The 23,571-nt window shown below is 39.1% G+C and overlaps 2 non-coding genes across 2 annotated transcripts; both read left to right on the top strand.

Annotated features, from left to right (window-relative positions):
• Window positions 1-531: 531 nt before the first annotated feature.
• Window positions 532-638, top strand: LOC141626071 (small nucleolar RNA R71). Its single transcript, XR_012535799.1, has one exon. It is a non-coding gene; the product is annotated as a small nucleolar RNA R71 (small nucleolar RNA).
• An 18,350-nt stretch (window positions 639-18,988) lies between these two features.
• LOC141624830 (small nucleolar RNA R71) lies at window positions 18,989-19,095 on the top strand. Its single transcript, XR_012534634.1, has one exon. It is a non-coding gene; the product is annotated as a small nucleolar RNA R71 (small nucleolar RNA).
• The last annotated feature ends 4,476 nt before the right edge of the window (window positions 19,096-23,571 follow it).

Raw genomic sequence — 23,571 nt, 5'->3', positions numbered from 1 at the left:
GTTGGTTGAGGGTTTTGAACATTTTGGCTTTTTTATGAGAGATTTGGGTGGAATTTGGTGTTTTCATTGTAAAAATTGGAATAAGGGGTACCACTCTTGTATGCTTGAAAAGCATTCACTTGTTCATTTGTTCCCCTACATTCACTTTGGTCATGTCCCAAAGTTCCACAATTCTCACATATCCCACTTGGGATTGATGAAGATGCTACCATTGCATTATCATGATGCTTTGGTGATTTTGAGGATTCTTCAAGTTGAGCCATAGCCATTTCAAACTTCAAGTTTATGGTATTAATATGAGCACTATGTTGAGCACCCAATTGAGTAATAGAGTCCACTTCATGCTTTCCTCCTCTAGTAGCCTTGCGAGGTCTACTATATTGTGAATTATGGACCGCCATTTCCTCAATCTAGTTCCAAGTTTGATTATCGTCAACTTCGGTGAACATACCATTTGATCCCATATTGAGAATGTTTCTTGATTCTTCTTAAAGACCGTTCCAAAATTGTTGTGCCAAGGACCACTCGTTAAGTCCATGATGAGGACATGAGCGACACATTCCTTTGAATCGCTCCCAAGCTTCATACAAAGATTCTTCATCCCTTTGCTTAAAACCCGTAATTTGAGCTCTTAGCATGTTAGTCTTTTCCGGAGGGTAGAATTTTTTGTAGAAAGCTAGAGCTAACTTCTTCCAAGAGTCAATTCCAAGAGTAGCCTTATCAAGCCCTTTCAACCATTGTTTTGCGGTACCGATTATAGAAAAAGGAAATAAGACCCATCGAATTTGGTCTTGAGTCACACCGGTTTTTGAAATCGCATCACAATAGTCACAAAAAGTCTCCATGTGAGAGTGAGGCTCTTCAATGGGAATCCCCCCAAATTGGCTTCTTTCGACAAATTGGATAAATGCGGATTTGGCAATGAAATTTCCGGTTAAGTGTTGTGGTGTGGGAGTACCATTGGGTAGGTTCTCCTCGGTTGGTACGGAATGTGATGAAAATTTAGGCATTGTGGGTTGATTATGTGTTGGATTTTGTGTTGGGTTCTCCTCACCTTCTCTTGCAAAGGGTTGATGAACTCAATAGTATTTGGTTGAATATCTACAACCTCACCAATACCTCTCAAAGTGCCTCTAGCAAGTCTTCTATTGTTTGTCAAAGTCCTTTCAATTTTGTGATCAATGGGTAACAAGTTATCTTGTGATCTTCTAGACATGCAAAATATCAAACAATTTAAAAATAATTAGAACAAACCTTGAGGAGTTTTACTTCCCCAAGGAAAAGAAAGACACAACTAATAACAATCTAAGAAAATCAAATCAAGTTAACACCGTCCCCTGCAACGGCGCCATTTTTGGTCGGACTCACTTGGAGCTTAATTTTCGGTTACTTGTCGTTAGGAGCACCTAGACCAAAACAATATTTATAACTTCACAAACAACTCTAATATTAGTAAAGAGGCAAATAAAGGTCGGATCTCAAGGGACGGGTATTGATGTAGGATTTTCGATTGAAAGTAGCGGTGTCTAGGGGTGTCATGATTTGGGTTGAGATGAGAAGATCACTAAACTAAATAGCAATAAAAGTAAACAAGCAAGATGATTAAAATGAGATATAAACAATTGATTAAAAGCACTAGGGTGTCATGGGGTCATAGGAGATTCATGGGAATTGATCATACAAACATATTCTCAAATTATAAGCAAGCAATTATTGTTGTGATGGATTAAGTTGGTTTATAACTTACAATCCTAGGAAGGTTTGGGTCCCGGAGCCGAATCGATTAAATTGTACAACACCTACAAGTTGACTTAATCCTCCCTACTCAACTATATGCATAGTCTAATGAGACTCGAGTTGGTTTATGTCTTACAAGTCTCATTGAAAAGGTAAGTGATGGGTAAAAAATGCAAGGATTCATAGCCTCGCATTTCATCAAACATAACATGTGCATAAGTTGAGATCACAACAAGCAAGCAAATAAATTATGAAAACATTATAAATTAAGCATGAATCATCCCCCATGTAGGATTCCCCTAATTACCCATTAACCCTAATTAAGGAAACACTTTAGTTTAATTTCTAAATTACTCATTAAAATAGAAGATGATCTTATGCATGCATAACAAAATAAAACAAAGATTAAGATATGTGTTCCTTACATTTGAGGAAAAACGGTTTAAGGACACAAGTAAGAACTCCTTTCTTAGTTGTTCTTAAGCTTAAATAATTGGATGATCCTCCTTGTCTCAATATTGTGAGATCCTCCTTTCAATTGCACCAGGACAAACCCCTAATTCTAATTTATATATTAACTAGATATATCAAATTAGAGACCTTAAAATAATCTAATAATATATCTTATTACTTCCTTTAGTAACTAAATAATATTAGATGAGAACAATTTTATATTTCTTTTCTAAAACTAATTTTAGAGAGATAGAGAAGAGTAGTAAGATATTCAATAATCTAAGAATGAATTAGTAAGTCTAATGAAAATGAGAACTTGTTCTCATTTTGAAGGGTGGCCGGGTAGGGTGAAGGGAAGGGCCAATGCATGGCCTTTTCCTTATTCTTTTTGTCTTACCCATAATGTGTAGGGTTTAGACTTTAAGAATAGGCAATAATTTTGCTTTTAAACAATTTAAAAGAATCATTTCACCCTTTTAACCCTCTAAAAACCGGTGCACATTGTTAATATGGAGTCCATTTTATTTTTATCAATTGTCTCTTTGTTATATAATGTGTAACATGTAACATGTAACATGTTATTAATAAATTTAATGCATATTTAACAATTAAATATCATTACATGTATTAATTTAATTATATATAACAATTGACTAGTAATTCATGATTACAAGTGTATAAAATGGTCCATGTTAATATAATCTACAACAAACTGTAATTATAATTAACCGATCATTCTTAATTTAATTGTTTCATAAACAAAGTTTTAGTTATATATAACATCTTATTTACTAAAACGAATCTCATTTAATCGAATTACAATAAGATTCATATTCTCACTCACATATGTAAATTGTTCAATTTTAAGGAATTAATTAATCTTTATCATCATACAATTAATTAATTTATCTATTAAGGGAATTGTCCTTTAGGTGTGACCTTAAGGGATCAACTGATCACCACCGTCAAATGACAGTAATGTCAAACTCTAGTCAGCCAATCATTACCGATTAATGTTGATCAGTTGACGTATAAAAATGAATCATCCCTTTATGTATTCTTAATTTGAGTTTTAATAATGCGATCGCACTATTGTCGAGGACACATACTCCAACATTAACTGGGGCTCGATCAGCCGCAGTCATTCCATCAGCCAAACCTGCAAAAAGGGGGATGGGAATTAATACCCTTATATCGACCCAAAAACGAAAAAAAAAAAACGAAAAAAAAAAAACAAAAAGCAAAAAAATTGGTTGAATATGAAACAAGATTCTTACCTCCAGAATGTCGGGACTTCCCAGATAAGGAAGCTCACGATTGGCCTTCGTATTATCCAAACCAAGGTTGGTCTCCCCTAAAACTATGCATGCGGGGCTCCTGCGCAGCTCCATTTGCTCTATTATGCTCAGAAAACGAGGATCACCCCACATCTCCTTATCAACATGCCCTTGAAGGACATAGCAATGAAGTAGACAAAACCCGAAGGCCCTGCGCCTCGCAGCATAGGAAATGGTAAGGTCTCCCTATTTATAAATCGATCAACAAAGTCAAACATGCGGACACCTTTGGAAGTCACAAGACGGTCCACCTGAGCCTTGGTCAATCTAACCAAATCCCTGAATTTATTTTTATAGCCTTGAGAGCTAGGGGGTATAGCCGGTATAATTTCTGGGTCCCATCCTCCAATAGCAGCTATTTCTTCAGGACAAGGACAAATTTAGCCTCCCGAAAAGGCGAACACGTGAAAATTTGGGTCCCAATACTCGAGACAAGCATCCAAAAAGGGCTTCACAACTTTCACTAACTTAGGACTTATGATTGATCCTAAATTAAAAGCACCCATGTCGTGTTTTTCAACATTTGTAAACTCATTCGTCCATTCTCTCAAACGGTTTTCAAAGGCATCCATATTTTTTTGTAAATTTTTGAAAGGATATGTGAGCTTTATGTAATACACAGATGAAAAGAAGAAGGGATTATGTGAATAAAAGCTAAACCGAAGCCTCTATTTATACTATTCGCTGTTTCTAACTTCTGTCGAGGACTGACAACTTGGGGTAATGACGCAACATTTGCTGCGCCTCTCCGAAGAGTCGCAGCTCATGCTGCGCCTCTTCCCCAGGTCCTCTTTTCATGTTGTCAGCCACAGATCTTTCCTATTTTTCTTTTGGCTAAGTTTCCTATTTCTATAGGAACTCAATTTGGTAATTTCGACTAAATTACCAAGTTTTATGTTGCCTAATCCTTTTCGGGTTTGCTTTTCTAGGCAAAATCGACATTATCGCCAAAACGCGCACACTTACTCATTTTCATTTCTTTTTTTGGGGGAATCATTTCACTCCTCTTTTCATTTCATTTAACACTTAGACATTTCTTTTAATTTTCTTTTTTAGAGGGTAACCCTCCCTACCGTCCGATCGTTATTGCTAATTTTCGGGTACTTTTTGTCTTTTTGCTCATTTCTGGCATTTTTGCTCATTTTAAGGCACTTTTTTTTTTTACTTTTTTTTCATTTTGCGCCAATTTGGGCCACCTATATGACTATGTGATTTACTTATAATTTCTACGTAAATTTCCGGACCATGACGGCACAAACCGTCACCTACCAAACCTGTTTTTTAAGCTAACCTGCAGGAATAGCAAACACCCAGCAGCAAAGGCACTCAGGCCATTATTTACACAACAAAAGGACAATATATACATCAAACTGGGGCTCTCGCCCAAAACAAAGTCTGAAAAGTCAAAAATGTGCAGATATACAAAATAACAAAAACAACAGCTAGTCCTGGTGACCCCTCAGCTCAGCTACGGTCGTCTCGAGAGCGACAATCTCGGTGTCCCTGACCTCAAGCTCTCTCAACAAATAAGCCGTCTTCTCCCGGGACTGCGCCAGCTCGCGCTCCAGGTCACTCTCTCTCTACGAAAAATGGAGAAATGCCTCATTTCAATAAAATGAAGTAACATTTCGTTGCAACAAAATTCGAAATGTCAGGAAATAAATAAGGAAGGGAAAGGGAGGTTCGTACCTGTCGTCACGGGCCACCTACGAGTGCCTCGATGGCCGTAGTTCGCAGCCGGTTGGCCATCCTCCACAGCTCTACGTACCTGGATGGTGCCACCTACATTCAAATACAAAGAAGGTTCAAAAAGGAGCAAAAGCATTCCTATGCAATAAAAATGATAAAGACAGCCAAACCTGGGGGCTTAACCTCCTCACAAGGTGATCCCACTCCTCCAAGCCAGCGTCTGTCACCTACTCGCCGAAGTCGCGGATCTCTGAGATCGTCGTCATGCCCGCCGCGTCAGTGTACTTCAGTGTCTCTAGGTAAGCTGCGGGCTCGACGCCTGCCAACTTGATCTCCTACAAAATCAAATGATTCTTTAGTGGACGATCGTTCGTCATTCATTTATCAATTCAAAAACACATAAAAAGGTAAAGTTGCTTACCACGATCGGCCAGTACGCCAACCTCTGACGAACAAACTCGGAGTACTCGTCGCCAGGAAGAAGGAGGGCGTCACCACCCGCGTCAGCCAAGTCAGCCTCTCTCTCAGCCGCAGAAGGCTCCCTAAACATGGTCCGGGGATGATCGATGGGGACCGTAAAAGTGTCACAAGAGCACTGTCGAGTCTAACGCTCGCCCAAGTACCACACAGGTCCCATGGGCGTCGTCAGCAGCAACCTATAGATACCCAGTATTTGCACCTTCCAAAAACCACCCGATGATGATCGGACTATAAAGTGTTTCTGATATGCGTGCGTGGACTGGCTATACATAACACGGTTTAATGCACTACTCGGATATGAAAAATGATTTCATAAATGGTTGTCTAACTTCATTTGCATTAAAATAACACTATTTAGAGTTAAAACCGTCTTCGAACCCAAAACTGACTCAGAAAACCTGCAACTCGAGTCAACCTGAGTCAACCCAAATCTCGAATGTCGAAAATAATGGAATGAATGTCTTTATCATGTCATTTACATTAAAATGACCCTATTTAGAGTCTAAACCGACATCGGGCCAAAAACAGACTCGAAATTCAAATCCCGACTCCCACGGGTCAAACCCGAGTCAAGGACACAAAATACCTACCCCAAATAACACCCAAGAGTAAGCTTACATGGCTAAGCAACCATAAAATACCACAAATTACAACCAACAAAACATTGGTTAGAACAAATGGAAAATCCAAATTTCTGAAAGGGACAGTACACCTCTTTCAGTCACTAGGTAGCTCGCGCCTCAATGGGATGTCTGCTTAGCCTCTAAGCAAACTCAACCGACCTACCATCTCACATTTCTCTATAAATACCAACCTTCATACACCACAATTCTTACGCGAGCGTCCGCCCCCTCACCTGTCTCTTAAACATCTAGACCCGACTTCCTAAGTCACAAAATCGACCCGTGTTTACGACCTACCGATCGTAAACACAAGCCTTACACATTTTGTTTGGTACCGTCCCCGTGCATTCGACCGACCCATTTGACCAACTCAATTCATCAATCAACATGTTTTAATTAACATATTTTCAAAACAAAATCCTTTTTTTAAGGCACTCTTTTAAACTTCTTTGATCGTGAGTAGCCGCTACGAGAAAACCGTCTCCAAAGTCGTCTACGTCGCAAACATCAATACACGTAAGTTTGAGGGTGTAAATAACTCATTTATTTCACGTCTTTACTGTTTTTATAAGTTTATATGCATGAACAATGCATAACACGATTTAAATATAGGTTAGGCGAGCCAAAACTGGATTTTCGCCTAAGACAGACGTTGCTTGTATAGTAGAGAGGCTCGCGCCTCAATGCCCTCTCAGGCCTTAATCCGGCCGTGTTTGTTCTCTCTTTCCTCTTTATTCCATTTCTTATTTGCAATCGAATTTTACCATTTCAAATGTTTCAAATCATTTTTATGAAAAACTTTTTAGCCATAAATTATAATCACCCTTGGTTCCATATACCATGACGGTTTAATCCGTGTCTCAGTGATATTAATTGGTTAAAGGAAATTCTTTTCTTTTATTTACCATTTTAATTCATTTTTATGATAAACATATTTTGACCATTACAAAAATCATCCTTGGTTCTTTATACCATGACGGTCTATTCCGTGACTCGATGATATTATTGGTTAATTACAAATTAAAGGGTATTTTAACCCCCTTCTATTTTATTTACCATTTTTCTCATTTATTTACACTTGGAAACATATTAGTCATAACTCATAATAATTCTTGGTTCTTTATACCATGTCGGTTTAATCCGAGTACGATGACAAACTTGACTAATTACAAATAATTGAACTTAACATAATTAGTTCAAATCAAACATTTTACTTTTACACATTTTAGTATGCTTTTCAAACTTGCAAATCCGACAATGAATATTACTAACATAATAGTAATTATTCCAAGTCATTCAAATCATACTTGCAAATCGTCAATCACAAAAAATGGTTTTAAACAACCTTTTTAACAACCAGGAGACGACCCCTTAGGTCGTCATCTAACTCGCGCCCCAAGAGGCCGTCTAATCTCATATTTAAAAACCTGGGCAGAGCCCTTCCCTCGCCAAGGCTCACGCCCCAATGGGGCTGTCTGGCACTATTCTGTCCCATTTTGGTACTTGTCTAGGACGATCCCTATTACGGTTTATCCGAATATGTGACGTATCAGATTGACGAGTTTGCATTTTATACTTTGTCTTTTAAACACACTTTTTCAAATAAATGGATCATGTTAAGCATCATAACCCAAATTTGGTAAATGGATGTTTAATTTCCGTTTTCACATGCAAATCAATCTAAATCCAACTTTGACACCAATTTCTTGGTACATGGATAAACAAACCGACTTAGGAAATTCTCACATGTTAGGTTAAACTTTTGGATTCGCATTCATGCATTTACCGTTATATCAACTCTTTCACTTAAACAACCACGATCGATCAATAGAGGCCGCTAACGCGGGCGGGATTGGGTGTCCGATTAAAGGGCTTCCCAATACGTACCCTCACCCCTTACTCATAACCTTTGGATAGTGGATGGCCTTATCCAGGGCGTGTGAGAGTCATTTTAGGCATAGAGTGCTAATAGGGGGACGAGTCCTTATCTTTAGTACCTATGTCAAACACCGCTTTTTGCCTTGATTGACCTAGGTATATAGTGGATTCGAACGGGTTTCAAGCATCCCACAAATTCTTGGTGGCGACTCCAAACATCTCTGCATCGTTTCGAGACCTTGACCGAGAGATGTAAAGCTATCCGGTCGAAAGCATTTTTACGTCACCGAGCGTGGCTTTCAAGAGACCGCTGCATGTCCACAATTTGGCTTGGCGTGCAGGTGGCCCGTGACTACGGACTGGTAGACGGATCTCGCGGGCAGACCGGCCTGTGGCCCATGTCCACAGATTGGCGACTCCACTGGAGAAAACTAGGACACTTGTGTCTTTGTGATCCTTAGAGGTGAAACTCAAACGAGGTTGTGGTTAAAGTTCATTAATTGATATTACGGTCATAAGTCGGGTTCCTTGTCCGGGCCCACAACCTAACCTTTATCGACCAATTGGCTCGTTCCGTCGGGGTGAGTTTTCTCATCCCCGCGTTTCGAATCCCGATTGAGTCAAGCATACCATTGACGTTACACATTTCTGTTTCGTCAAAGAGCTTTCACTTTCTTCGTGCACGAGGCCTGGGCACCCTCCTTACACATTTTGTTTGGATTGGTATCCCTCTCGAAAATCGGGGTTTGATTGCTTGGTGTGTAACCCACCCTTTTAAGCCAAAACCCGTGTCAGCATTATGCATAATATAATGAAACTGCGAGTGCTTATGTGTTATGTGATCCTAAGTCCTTCCCTGTCATTTCAAAAACACCCTTTTGCGCCGTTATAATGCCCGTTTCAAACCACGGTCTTTCGCCGACCGTTGCAAACCCTTTTTTATGCTGTCGTAATGACTATTTTCAAAACCTGTTTTCTACAACCGTTTCAAAAAAACAAATTTCACGCCATTATAATGGCCGTTTCAATCCACGGTCTTTCGCCGACCGTTGCAAACCCTTTTTACGCTGTCGTAATGACGATTTTCAAAACCGGTTTTCTACAACTGTTTCAAAAAACACATTTCGCGCCGTTATAATGGCCGTTTCAAACAACGGTCTTTCGCCGACTGTTGCAAACCCTTTTTATGTCGCCGTAATAACGATTTTTAAACCCGGTTTTCTACAACCATTTCAAAAAAAAAACATGCTTTTTAGGCCGTCGTAATGACGATTTTAAACCCGGTTTTCTTTTATATATAACCATTTTAAATGCACCTTTTCATGCCATTGTAATGACGACTTCAAAACCTTGGTTTTCACAAACTATTTCAAAACACCCTTTTACGTCGTTATAATGGCCATTTCAAACAACGGTCTCTCGCCGATCGTTGCATTTCTCAAACCGCCCTTTTACACCGTCGTAATGACGAATTCTGCCCTCCAACTTTCAAAATTCGAAATCAATTTTCAAAATAAAATGTTTTTCAAACCGTCGTAATGACGATTTCAACCCGTGCAACTTTCCAAATTTCAAATCTCGTTTTCGAAATCAAATTTGGCATTTCTAAGCCGTCGCAATGAAGATTTCAATTCTCACACTTTTCAATTTACCTACCGCCTTTCAGAGGTTAAAACGGTTTTCTAACCTGCCGTAATGACGAATTAAATCCTCATAATTTCCAATTTCAAATCTTTGAAAACAATTTAAAAGTTTTCAAATTTTAATTCAAAATTAAATCTTTGAAAACAAATTTAAGCGTTTTCAAATGTCAATTCAAGGATAAATCTTTGAAAACCAATTTAAACGTTCTCAAATTTCAATTCAATTTCAAATCATTTGAAAACAAATTTAACCGATTTCAAATTTCAATTCAATTTCAAATGTTTGAAATCAAATTTTACCGTTTTCTAATTTCAATTCGAAATCAAATCTTTGAAAACAAATTTAATCGTTTTCAGATTTCAAATCCAATTTCAAACCATTTGAAAACAAATTTAACCGTTTTCAATTTCAATTCAAACTCAAATCTTTGAAAACAAATTTAACCGTTTTCAAATTTTCAATTCAATTTCATATCCTTGGAAAACAAATTTAACCGTTTTTATGGCCATTGTGATGACGATTCCAAATTCTTCAATTCTCGATTTTCAAATCCGTGATCCGAATTTCAAAAATCGCCTTCGGAAACAACACATTGTTTTCAGAGCCGCCACAATCTCAACTTAAACTGTCTTTTGAAAACAAACCTAAGACAGCCCTTTCAAGTGGCCGGCCTTTTAAAGATCCCTACTCTTCGGAAACCGTTCACAAAACGACAAATGGATATTTTGAAAATTTCTATTTTCGAAAATTTCAGTCCACCATTCCGATTCAGCCTCGAGTCGATTAGAGTCCAGTCGGTTTCAAGTCGAGTCGTCTAGATGACGTCGAGTCTCTGCCGAAGTTAGTACCTACCTTCTGTTTTAGGTCTTATCGCCTAATTGTCGAGACATCTTCAATGGCGTTAGCAGAGTCAAAACCTCTCGGGTATTAAACCCGTCTTTCCCTCACATTACGGGTCAAAGGTCAAGTTTGTGTACATGTCTCGTCCAACGGCATCACTCCATCGACAAACCTCCTAACCGAGTCAGAAATCGTCTGTCTAGGCATCACTATGCCAAAGTTGACACTCGAGTCCAAATTCACTGTCGTGCACCAAGAGTTCAAACACAAGAGGTCATTCACGATCTTTAATGAACTCATAACCTAGTCACACTGTCGCGTCTTCACGACGAAGCTGCCTTTTCTACATATGTGTCGTACTTGCCTTTGTTTGTGCAATACCTTGCCAAGAAAAGTTATAACGTCTATCGTTATGTCAATAGGAATCCCTTGGGTGCCATCAATCGTCAACCAGGAACTCAAGAAGCTGATCAATCTTCATCCGCCATGACTTCTGCTGAAACCAACAACATGGTCCTTCGACTCCTAGCTACCGTGGAAAACTTGAGCACTCATCTCTCCCAAGTTGAGGATAAACTGGTATCGGGAATCTTCCCTCTTCTGAAATTGAGCAAAGGGTTAAGATCCTTGAAAGCCAGCTACTTGCCAACGACAAAACCAACCCTAGTTGGAGGGCTACCAAAAACACTGAAGCCAGTTCCTTAGGTGCGCCACTAACCAAAAATAGACGACCTCATAGGTCCTTCCCTAACTTGGGTATGCCTTATACCACAGCCTTGGAAAGGTTAATCTCCAAAGGAAAGCTCAAACCAATTGGTCCAACTCCAGACCCTCTACCAAACAAGCGGGGAAATAGATGGGACGGAAAACTATTTTGTCAATTTGTCGGACTCACTTGGAGCTTAATTTTCGATTACTTGTCGTTAGGAGCACCTAGACCAAAATAATATTTATAACTTCACAAACAACTCTACTATTAGTAAAGAGGCAAGTAAAGGTCGGATCCCAAGGGACGGGTATTGATGTAGGATTTTCGATTGAAAGTAGCGGTGTCTAGGGGTGTCACGATTTGGGTTGAGATGAGCAAGCAATTCTTGTTGTGATGGATTAAGTTGGTTTATATCATACAATCCTACGAAGGTTTGGGTCCCGGAGCCGAATCGATTAGATTGTACAACACCTACAAGTCAACTTAATCCTCCCTACTCAACTATATGCATGGTCTAATGAGACTCGAGTTGGTTTATGTCTTACAAGTCTCATTAAAAAGGTAAGTGATGGGTAAAAAATGCAACGATTCATAGGCTCGCATTTCATCAAACATAACATGTGCATAAGTTGAGATCACAACAAGCAAGCAAATAAATTATGAAAACATATTAAATTAAGCATGAATCATCCCCCATGTTGGTTTCCCCTAATTACCCATTAACCCTAGTTAAGGAAACTACTCACTCATTATCAAGTTTAACATGTTAACAAGGTTGTCAATCATCAACAAAGCAAACCATGATGAATAAATGAAGATGATTAACAATAATTAAAAAGGGATTAAGAGAATTATACCTACTAATGATTCCCAAAATAAAGCAAAGAACAATAGAAGTACTTGATGAATGATTGGAAGGTTGTCAATCTCCCAATAATAACCCAAATAATCTTCAATTACCCAAAATAAAAGATGAACAAAAGAGAAATTAAGGAAATGTGATTTGTATTAAGACTGTATTAGAAGTTGATTACAAGATTAAGAAGATATTAGAATGATATAAACTACACTAAAGATTGATAAGAAGAACATGCTTATCTAATTAGACTAATGGGGTATTTATAGTGGGGATTAGGTACACAAATTAGGGTTTACTAAGGGCTTAAATGACGATTAAGTCCTTGAGGAATCGCTCCTCTCAGAAAAGATGCGAGTCTCCTTTTTGCCGGTCTTTCATAAATATGCGCATCTTTCATGGAGGTGAGAAGAGGACGTGTGGGCCTGTAAGAGAATCCGAGCGTCCAAGGTGTCGGGACGGGCGAATTTTGTGGTGGCTGGACGGGCGTCTTGATGGCAAAGACGAGTGGATTCCTGAAGTGTTGGACGGGCGTCTTGCCTGGTTGGACGGGCGGATTGGGTTCCAGCCTTCTTTTCTTCCTTTCTTCCTCTCTTCTTCCAATAATCCTTCGGGATTTAGTCGGGGATGCAATGATTTCTTCATCATTGCCCATCTACTATAATATGTATAAAGGCCTTCTAGTCTTGTCTTCTCTTTGATGCTTGGTCATTAGATTCGATCAATTTAGCTCTATTTTGCCATGAAAATGCAAGGTTTGCACTCCTCTCCTACCAAGGAAACAAAACCTCAAAGAATATGCAAAACAAAGGACTAAAGATAGTAAATGACCCAAATATGCACTAAAAAGCATAGGAACGAGGCTAATTCGGGGACTAAATGTGCTCAAATAATGGTCACATCAAATATCCCCAAACCGAACCTTTGCTCGTCCCGAGTAAAGAGGTGACAAAACTAGGACCCTTATTTAAACTATTCTAATAATATAGCCGACAAGACAACGATGAGGTAGGATGCCTTCTTGCAAGGCAAGGTGGGTCTTGCCAAAATGGCGATACATCCAAACATTAAAGCACACAAAATCAAGTAATGGATGCATCTACAAAAGAATAGCCACTTTCCTGATCTAAGTGGCGGAAATTATCTACAAGGGAAGCAATTCAAAGGTACACACTCCTTCATAGATGCAATTTCTTCAAACTACTAAGCCTATAAGGATACCAATAAATCACCTCCAAGTTGTGTCAAGCTAGGGAACCTTTGTCCTCAATCTTTAAATGCTTTTGTCAAGAATAGTTTCCCTATGGTGTTAGAAACACTGGAGGATCGTGGAATTCCCTTTCTTGCCTAGACAAGAAGAAGGGTCGTCCCCTCTCTACCATGCACAAAAATGGATACGATGGATAAAGGAATTGATAGTATTTGAGTTTCATTTGGGAGTTTGCTTTTTTGTTTTTTTTTCCCCCCAATTTCTTGTGGCATATAACATTTGAGAACACTTTCTTTTTGCCATTTATTTTGATTTTTGGCATTTCAATACTTGAAAACTTTCAACTTTTGAATTTTCTTTTGAACATTTTCAAAGTCACCCCAATTAGTAACGAGGGTGCCTTATATTTGAAGCATGGGAGTTTTCATTTTTGTTACTCCTCTTTTCTTTTTGATGCAATTTTGCAAACTTTTTGACATTTCATTTCACTTCTTGACCTCAAATTTGTGAACAATTTCTTTTTGTGCCCATTCCCTTTGATGAAAAAATGTGGTAGAACATGGATGAAGGATGGTTGCATGGTTTCAAGGGTCACCTTGGAATAAATGGTAGCCAAGGAGTTATCACACCACAAGGTACTCTTGACTAGGCCTTAATCCATGGGTCAAAGGATACTAGCATGACACATCCTAGGGTGTTTTACAAGTATTCTAACAAGCAAAGTCTTAAGAAGAAAAAGCATCTACTAGGGCTTTATATACACTTGTGAAGCTTCCCAAGTAGACAGTTTCACAAAAATTTTCTAACATGCAAACTATATGCCATGATGCAACTAACATTTATACATCCTAATGCATATGATTCTACCAAGTAGTATGGCAAATAATCTAAATGCAATCGTAAATTCACATTTTTTATACAGCATCAATCAAAATAAAGCCACATAGTCATTAACATAAAGAGGAAAAAGGAGATTGGAAAGATCATACCATGCGGTCTTCAATATCCTCATGCCTCGGATGTGGTGTAGTCAATCAATGGTGAACAAGGATGAATAAACACAATATATACAAGACAATATATACAAGACTACGCTATAAAGGAAATGAACATGTTTTTGAATTTTTTCAATTTTTCAATTTTTTGGATTTTTTAAAATTTTTGATTTTTTTTGGATTTTTGAATAAAAGTCAAGTCAGAATTTCCCATACCCACACTAGTATGGGCATTGTCCTCAATGGCTAATACGATAGGAAATTATGCAAGCATGATGCATGATTTCTAAACTAAATGAAAACTATACTAAGCTACACTACATGATGCATGGTTTTTTTTTGTTATGGCGGAGAGCGTAATTTAAATTACCTCCCGATGCATATGCATGGACTTCCCCAAACCAAAATAGACATTATTTCTAATGTCTTGAATTTCAGGGTAGTTCATGCACATGGAATGCAATGCATGAAACTACAAATTGTCATTTTAGATTTTACAAGTGGGAACAATAAAATGAACACCTTAATGAAGAAAAGGTGTTCGTCCTTCATGATGCTAGGACTCCTTAAACAAATGATCAAAATACAATAAAGAAAATAAAAGAAGTAGACAAACCATAAGAGGGGTGAAAGAGTGTAGGAGCCTCCAAGGTTTGCTAATGCTCCATCATTTCATCATTATCATCATCTTCCTCCATAGATGTGGAATCATATCCACTCCCACTTTCACTTCCTTGCTCTTCCTCACTTTCTTCTTCCTCTTCTTGAGCTTCTCCTTCTTGAACATTCTCTTGAACCTCTTCTTCTTCACCTTCATCATCAACACCCTCATCAACAATCTCCTCTCCACCCGGCCTTCCACCACTAGAGGTGCTAGGAAAGAAAACTTCCATATCCGCCCAACTAGGTAAAGGAAATGATGGATCAAGAAGTCCTTGCCTAGCTAGATGTAGGAGGGGCAGATATTGGCCTTGTAAGAATCCACTCTATCATTGTAAGCTTGCTTGTGCATTTTCCTCATGAGTAGAGTCAAGTAATCATTTCCTACCTTGACATCCTTCGGTTTGAACTCGTGATACTCAAATGGGTAGGGTGGTGTGACAATGGAGGAGGAGGGCTCGTCAATCTCACCTCTTTGTTGTTGAATAATGTACTCGATCTCCTCAGAGAGTGGAAGAAGGTAGTTTGGCCGGTGAACACTCAATCGACAAATCTTTGAAGGCAAGGAGAAGGATCTAGCTTCATTGGTTAACCACCCATATTTGGTGTCAAGAGGTGCATGCTTGACCCACTTAAACTTATGAATCATGGTGTCCATATCAATGAGATGGCCTCCTTTAACCGCCACATAAGTTTTGTCTTTCTTGAAATTTGGGTTAAAGTGCTTGGCCAAATAGGTAACTAGTCCTCCATTTACAATGAAAGCGGTGCCCTCTTTACCACAATCGACATTAAGCCATCGTTCAACCAAAAGTCTTAGAGCATTATATGGCTTAGTATATTCCCTTCCTATGTTCAAGGCCAACTCAAGAAGAACAAAATCGAGCTTGGTAAGATGATTAGTGCCATTTCTTACTATCAAAGTATTCCCAATGACCTTATACCACACTCTAATGCCCGGATGGTGGACTAATAGAGCACGACAATCATGAAAGCGCACAAATTTCTTTCCGGAAATTGCCTCCCAAAGAGGAGTTGAAAGTGTCTTCTTTGGGGGTGCCTTGTTACCTCCATTAATTCTTGCCATTGTTTATTACACCAAAGAAAGATTGAAATCTTTAATTTTTAGTTATGCCCAAATTGATTTAAGATGAAAGAATTTTGCTTTGTATCTTAAAAATCGACTCAAAGGTTGAAGATTTTGGTGTTTAAATCAATTGTTGTTGCAAAAGGAGTGATTAATTTTTGTTGTGGGGGAGTTTGGATTTGATTTTGTTGAATTTGGTTGAGGAAATTTGGTTTTGTTGATGTAGAGGATGCGGGTTTTTGGGGTTTTTGGGTTTTGGGTAGTGTTTGAATGTAGAAGAAATGAAAAAGAATGAGGGAATAAGGGTTTAAAAGACCCGTTAATTTTGAAATAGCAGCAGGGGACGAGCGGATTGCATTCTGGGACGCTCGGATTCTTCACGTTTTGCTTCAGAAAATGACACCACAGGACGAGCGTCTTTGAAGAAAGACGAGCGGATTCCTCAATGTGAGACGAGCGGATTCTTTGGAAGACGCTCGGATTCTGTTACAGGGTGATTCTTTAAATTTCAACAGCAGAAAGACGAGCGTCTTCTCTGTAAGACGAGCGTATTGTATCAGACGAGTGGATTCTCAATTGGGACGCTCGGATTCTGTGATAGACCAATTTTTTTGAATTCCCCAGCTCAGCCAGGCGAGCGTCTGGTGACTTTGGACGCTCGGATTCCTCAGGACGAGCGGATTCTCTTCTTGGCCGCTCGGATTCCTCCTTGTCCACACGGATTCAGGTCCATCCGTGGGTACTGCATAACCCTTATTATTTTCATTCTTCAATTCTCGTGTTCTTCATTGTAGGGGCACTACAAAGGCATAAATAGCCTAGGCAATTACTAACCCCACACTAAGCCAAAGCCCTAAACATCAATAAAATCATAAGTCGCTCCCTCACTTCTCTCAAAAATGATGAATATCTTGATCAAGGCACAAAAATATAAATCCAAAAATGAGAAAGATGCAATGTAAAAATTAAAATGCAAGTTAGGGAGTTAGAATATTTAAAAATGGTGGTTTAGGGAGGACTCCACCAAACTCTCATCCTTAGTGAGATGTCTTGGGGGCATGTTCAAGGTGTTGTTGATTTTACTCAACACCTTGAAGAAGTAGTCGAAAGCTTGTTCATTGTCATGATAAAGATCCTCAATAGATCTTTGCACTTGTTGTTCTCCGTGATGGTCTTGGTTCATAGCATTACCAATGTAGGGATTGAATATCCCTTCGAACTCATCATCCCAAAGACCGCAAACTTCGTCTACTTGATCATTAAAAATTTCTTGAGTTGATAGAGACAACTCTCCTTCTTTCTTTTCTTGGCCAATGAGGCCATCTTCTTCACTTGTCATGGGTGAGCTTTTCAAGCTCTCTTTGTTGCTATTCTCTTGCTCTTTGAATGGAGCATCATTAACTTTCTTTTTCCATTGGAATTCCGACTTCTTCTTATCATCCTTCCGGCTATAGTGATCAACCATGAAGCATGGTTCATGCAAACGGGGAGCTCTCATGGTCTTGTCAAGATTGAAAGTTATGGTCTCGTCTCCCACTTCTAGAGTAAGCTCTCCGTGCTTCACATATATCACCGCACCCGCGGTGTGCAAGAAAGTTCTACCGAGGATGATCAGAATATTGGAGTCTTCTTCCATGTCAACAATGAAAAAGTCCACCGGGATGAAGAATTTGCCGATTCTCACGGGAACATCTTCCCATATCCCTAGCGGTGTCTTCGTCGATCTATCGGCCGTTTGGAACGTGATGTTGGTACATTTAAGCTCTCCCATCCCTAACCTTTTACTAACCGAATATGGCATAACACTCACGCTTGCTCCTATATCACAATGGGCTCTTTCTCCTTGGCCTTCTCTTCACTTTTCTTTAAAACTTCTTCTTTTGTCGGTTCTTCTTCCTTGGAGTTTTGCACAACTTCTTCTTTGTCACTTGCTGCCACAACTTGCTTCTTTGGACCTTCATATCTGGTACCACTCCTCAAGTGAATGGCACTAACCGTTTCATGTCTTGGGGGATTACCTTGAGGTGGTAATTGCCCTTTTTGCCTTTGAGAGTTTGAAGATGCTAGTTGGGTCAATTGAGTTTCCAACATTTTTGTGTGGGCTAGGATGTTGTTAATGGTGATGTCCTTTGCTTGACTATCTTTTTGCATTTGAGTGAAAAATTCTTGTTGATTCTTTTGCATTTGGAGGACCGCTTTTTGAACATCAAAGCCTTGGTCATTTTGTTGACTGTATGGAGTTTGATTTTGGTAACCTTGGTTTTTGTTGAAAAAGGGTCTTTGGTTTTGGTTTCTCATGGGAGGTGAGGTGTATGTTGGTTGAGGGTTTTGAACATTTTGGCTTTTTTATGAGAGATTTGGGTGGAATTTGGTGTTTTCATTGTAAAAATTGGAATAAGGGGTACCACTCTTGTATGCTTGAAAAGCATTCACTTGTTCATTTGTTCCCCTACATTCACTTTGGTCATGTCCCAAAGTTCCACAATTCTAACATATACCACTTGGGATTGATGAAGATGCTACCATTGCATTAACATGATGCTTTGGTGATTTTGAGGCTTCTTCAAATTGAGCCATAGCCTTTTCAAACTTCAAGTTTATGGTATTAATATGAGCACTAAGTTGAGCACCCAATTGAGTAATAGAGTCCACTTCATGCTTTCCTCCTCTAGTAGCCTTGTGAGGTCTACTATATTGTGAATTATGGACCGCCATTTCCTCAATCTTGTTCCAAGTTTGATTATCGTTAACTTCGGTGAACATACCATTTCATTCATGAACCACTCGCTAAGTCCATGATGAGGACATGAGCGACATATTCCTTTGAATTGCACCCAAGATTCATACAAAGATTCTTCATCCCTTTGCTTAAAACCCGTAATTTGAGCTCTTAGCATGTTAATCTTTTCCGGAAGGTAGAATTTTTTGTAGAAAGCTAGAGCTAACTTCTTCCAAGAGTCGATTCCAAGAGTAGCCTTATCAAGGCCTTTCAACCATTGTTTTGCGGTGCCGATTAGAGAAAAAGGAAATAAGACCCATCAAATTTGGTGTTGAGTCACACCGGTTTGTGAAATCGCATCACAATAGTCACAAAAAGTCTCCATGTGAGAGTGAGGGTCTTCACTAGGAATCCCCCCAAATTGGCTTCTTTCGACTAATTGGAAAAATGCGGATTTGGCAATGAAATTTCCGGTTAAGTGTTGTGGTGTGGGAGTACCATTGGGTAGGTTCTCCTCAGTTGGTACGGAATGTGATGAAAATTTAGGCATTGTGGGTTGATTATGTGTTGGGTTCTCCTCACCTTCTCTTGCAATGGATTGATGAACTCAATAGTACTTGGTTGAATATCTACAACCTCGCCAATACCTCTCAAAGTGCCTCTAGCAAGTCTTCTATTGTTTGTCAAAGTCCTTTCAATTTCGTGATCAATGGGTAACAAGTTACCTTGTGATCTTCTAGACATGCAAAATATCAAACAACTTGAAAATAATTAGAACAAACCTTGAGGAGTTTTAATTCCCCAAGGCAAAGAAAGACACAACTAATAACAATCTAAGAAAATCAAATCAAGTTAACACCATCCCCGGCAACGGCGCCATTTTTGGTCGGACTCACTTGGAGCTTAATTTTCGGTTACTTGTCGTTAGGAGCACCTAGACCAAAATAATATTTATAACTTCACAAACAACTCTACTATTGGTAAAGAGGCAAGTAAAGGTCGGATCCCAAGGGACGGGTATTGATGTAGGATTTTCGATTGAAAGTAGCGGTGTCTTGGGGTGTCACGATTTGGGTTGAGATGAGAAGATCACTAAACTAAATAGCAATAAAAGTAAACAAGCAAGATGATTAAAATGAGATGTAAACAATTGATTAAAAGCACTAGGGTGCCATGGGGTCATAGGGGATTCATGGGAATTGATCATACAAACATATTCTCAAATTATAAGCAAGCAATTATTGTTGTGATGGATTAAATTGGTTTATATCATACAATCCTAGGAAGGTTTGGGTCCCGGAGCCGAATCGATTAGATTGTAAAACACCTACAAGTCGACTTAATCCTCCCTACTCAACTATATGCATGGTCTAATGAGACTCAAGTTGGTTTATGTCTTACAAGTCTCATTGAAAAGGTAAGTGATGGGTAAAAAATGCAAGGATTCATAGGCTCGCATTTCATCAAACATAAAATGTGCATAAGTTGAGATCACAACAAGCAAGCAAATAAATTATGAAAACATATTAAATTAAGCATGAATCATCCCCCATGTTGGTTTCCCCTAATTACCCATTAACCCTAGTTAAGGAAACTACTCACTCATTATCAAGTTTAACATGTTAACAAGATTGTCAATCACTTTAACAAAGCAAAACATGATGAATAAATGAAGATGATTAACAATAATTAAAAAGAGATTAAGAGAATTATACCTACTAATGATTCCCAAAATAAAGCAAAGAATAATAGAAGTACTTGATGAATGATTGGAAGGTTGTCAATCTCCCAATAATAACCCAAATAATTTTCAATTACCCAAAATAAAAGATGAACAAAAGAGAAATTAAGGAAATGATATTTGTATTAAGACTTGATTAGAAGTTGATTACAAGATTAAGAAGAGATTAGAATGATATAAACTACACTAAAGATTGATAAGAAGAACATGCTTATCTAATTAGACTAATGGAGTATTTATAGTGGCGATTAGGTACACAAATTAGGGTTTACTAAGGGCTTAAATGATGATTAAGTCCTTGAGGAATCGCTCCTCTCAGAAAATACGCGAGTCTCCTTTTTGCCGGTCTTTCATAAATATGCGCACCTTTCATGGAGGGGAGAAGAGGACGTGTGGGCCTGTAAGAGAATCCGAGCGTCCAAGGTGTCGGGACGGGCGGATTTCGTGGTGGCTGGACGGGCGTCTTGATGGCAAAGACGAGTGGATTCCTGAAGTGTTGGACGGGCGTCTTGCCTGGTTGGACGGGCGGATTGGGTTCCAGCCTTCTTTTCTTCCTTTCTTCCTTTCTTCCTCTCTTCTTCCAATAATCCTCCGGGATTTAGTCGAGGATGCAAGGATTTCTTCATCATTACCCATCTACTATAATATATACAAAGGCCTTCTAGTCTTGTCTTCTCTTTGATGCTTGGTCATTAGATTCGATCAATTTAGCTCTATTTTGCCGTGAAAATGCAAGGTTTGCACTCCTCTCCTACCAAGGAAACAAAACCTCAAAGAATATGCAAAACAAAGGACTAAAGATAGTAAATGACCCAAATATGCATTAAAAGCATAGGAACGAGGCTAATTCGGGGACTAAATGTGCTCAAATAATGGTCACATCATCTGTAATACTACGGATTTTATAGGCTGGTACTCGACCGAGCATGGCCTACTCGATCGAGTAAAGTGAGTCGTGTATCCTGTTTGGCTACTGCCCAGGAACACTCGGCCGAGTATGCGGAATACTCGACTGAGTAAAGGGTACTCGGCCGAGTATACTCTATACTCGACCGAGCATCCGGTCCGTCGAGTGTTATTTCCGCGGTTTGATTTGGAAATGGTTAGGGTATTATATATTACGATGAACAGTTTCTAATTTCAACTTACAAAACCTAAAACATCCTACGACGCTCTAATCATCTCTGAATCTCTCCTTTGGGTGATCATAGTAATTGCATTCTTTCCTTTGATTCATCGGAGGTAAGTCCTCATCCTTATATTCAATGATTGATATTTAGGGTTTTGCCTTTATTTATAAACTGGGGAAAATGGGATTGTGCGATGTGGTATTTGAAATTATGTGATTATTGTATGTAGGTGACGGTGTCATGAGGAATTTCTATTGATTGCTTATGTGTGCTTGGATTGCGAAAAGGTAGAGTTTCTCCTACTCAGTACGGTTAATTGATTGAGATTGCATATGTTCATAATTGTTGTTATCTGCTGATCATCGGAGGATGGGTGTTGTGGTGACGGTGTTGGTGTGGTGCTGTTGTGACGGTTGTGGTGTTGTGACAGCTGTGATGCTGTGTGTGTGTGTGATTGTGGTGGAGTCACTTGCGGGAGTGGCTTCACACCCTAGTTCGCCCTCCGTGGAACCCGTCACGGGAGGGGATGTGCACATTAAGGGACAGGGATTGTTAGTCGCTCGTTGATGAGCTGGACTTGGTGGAGATGGGCTGCGGTCACCCACTGGCGGAGTGGATTACCTGTTGCGATGGGTAATCTGGCAGGGCTACACACTTCGGTTTGTAGTTGGTTACTATAGAGGATGATCAACCGGTTACATTGTTTGTTTGTCTTACATTGATTGGATGGTACTGACCCCGTTGTTGTTGTTTTGTAAAACCTGCGGTGATCCATTCGGGGATGGTGAGCAGACTTGACAGGTATTGCATTTGGTGAGCTTGGCGGTCATGGGAAGTCGTCATCACCGGTTGTAGTATCACAGTTACGAGTCTTAGCTATGATTTTGTAGTTGTCCTCAGTTGAATACACTTTATTGATTTTGGTTTGGATTTGGATTGTTGTAAACATTAATACTTTACAGTACTTCTAATAAATTTGTTTAGGACGGACGCTTTTGATATATACTAACCTCGGGCAACCGAGATGGTAACAGCCTTTCATGCTTGGGTAGTCCTGGTAAAGTACCTTGGTATGAGGGGGTGTTACAAAGTGGTATCAGAGCCGACGATTCCGGCACCTAGAACAAATGAACCCAATGAACTTAGGGGGTCTAAATAAAATGAACCCGGGGAGAGTTAATTGGAGCTACCGCAAAGACTTGGGAGACGTCCCGAAGTCGCATTAAGGCCTTTACGATCTCAAGCCGGTCACATGGGGGGAAACTGTTGTATGTTTGAGTCATGTGAGTTTGATACCTATAGTTTGAATCTTATGCATGGTTGGATGAAATGATGAAAGAAGTGGAATGTGATAGTTGTTGAAACATGTATCGAGGATTGTTGATGTTAAACTTTGAGCATGAATATGTTGGCATGTTAAGTGTTGGAGCATGGTAAAATATGAAAGGTGAATTGTGAATTCGTATCGGATTGATATTGAGCATGAAGAATGTGATCATGTTACCTGTTTAATACAATCTTGAGCATGAAGTATGGTAGTGGTACATGTGCATATGAACATGATGATGATAATGCTTAATTGTTGGTAGTAGCATATGGTTACGGGCATGTGTCTATATACATGAATGTCATGTCTAATTTTCATGTGGGTATGATAAAAGTTCACCCATGTACTGGTTTTAGAAGTGTTGAGTTGCTAATGGTTGCTTTATTTATGTTCAAGTTGTTTTGGCTTAGAAAACTTGATTTGTATAAAGACCGATTACGAAAGGGTTGTATTAAA

Source organism: Silene latifolia, chromosome X, assembly GCF_048544455.1.
Source record: "Silene latifolia isolate original U9 population chromosome X, ASM4854445v1, whole genome shotgun sequence".
NCBI classification, from domain to species: domain Eukaryota; kingdom Viridiplantae; phylum Streptophyta; class Magnoliopsida; order Caryophyllales; family Caryophyllaceae; genus Silene; species Silene latifolia.
Note: the sequence above shows the minus strand (reverse complement) of the source record. Positions and strands in the feature narration are given on the sequence as shown.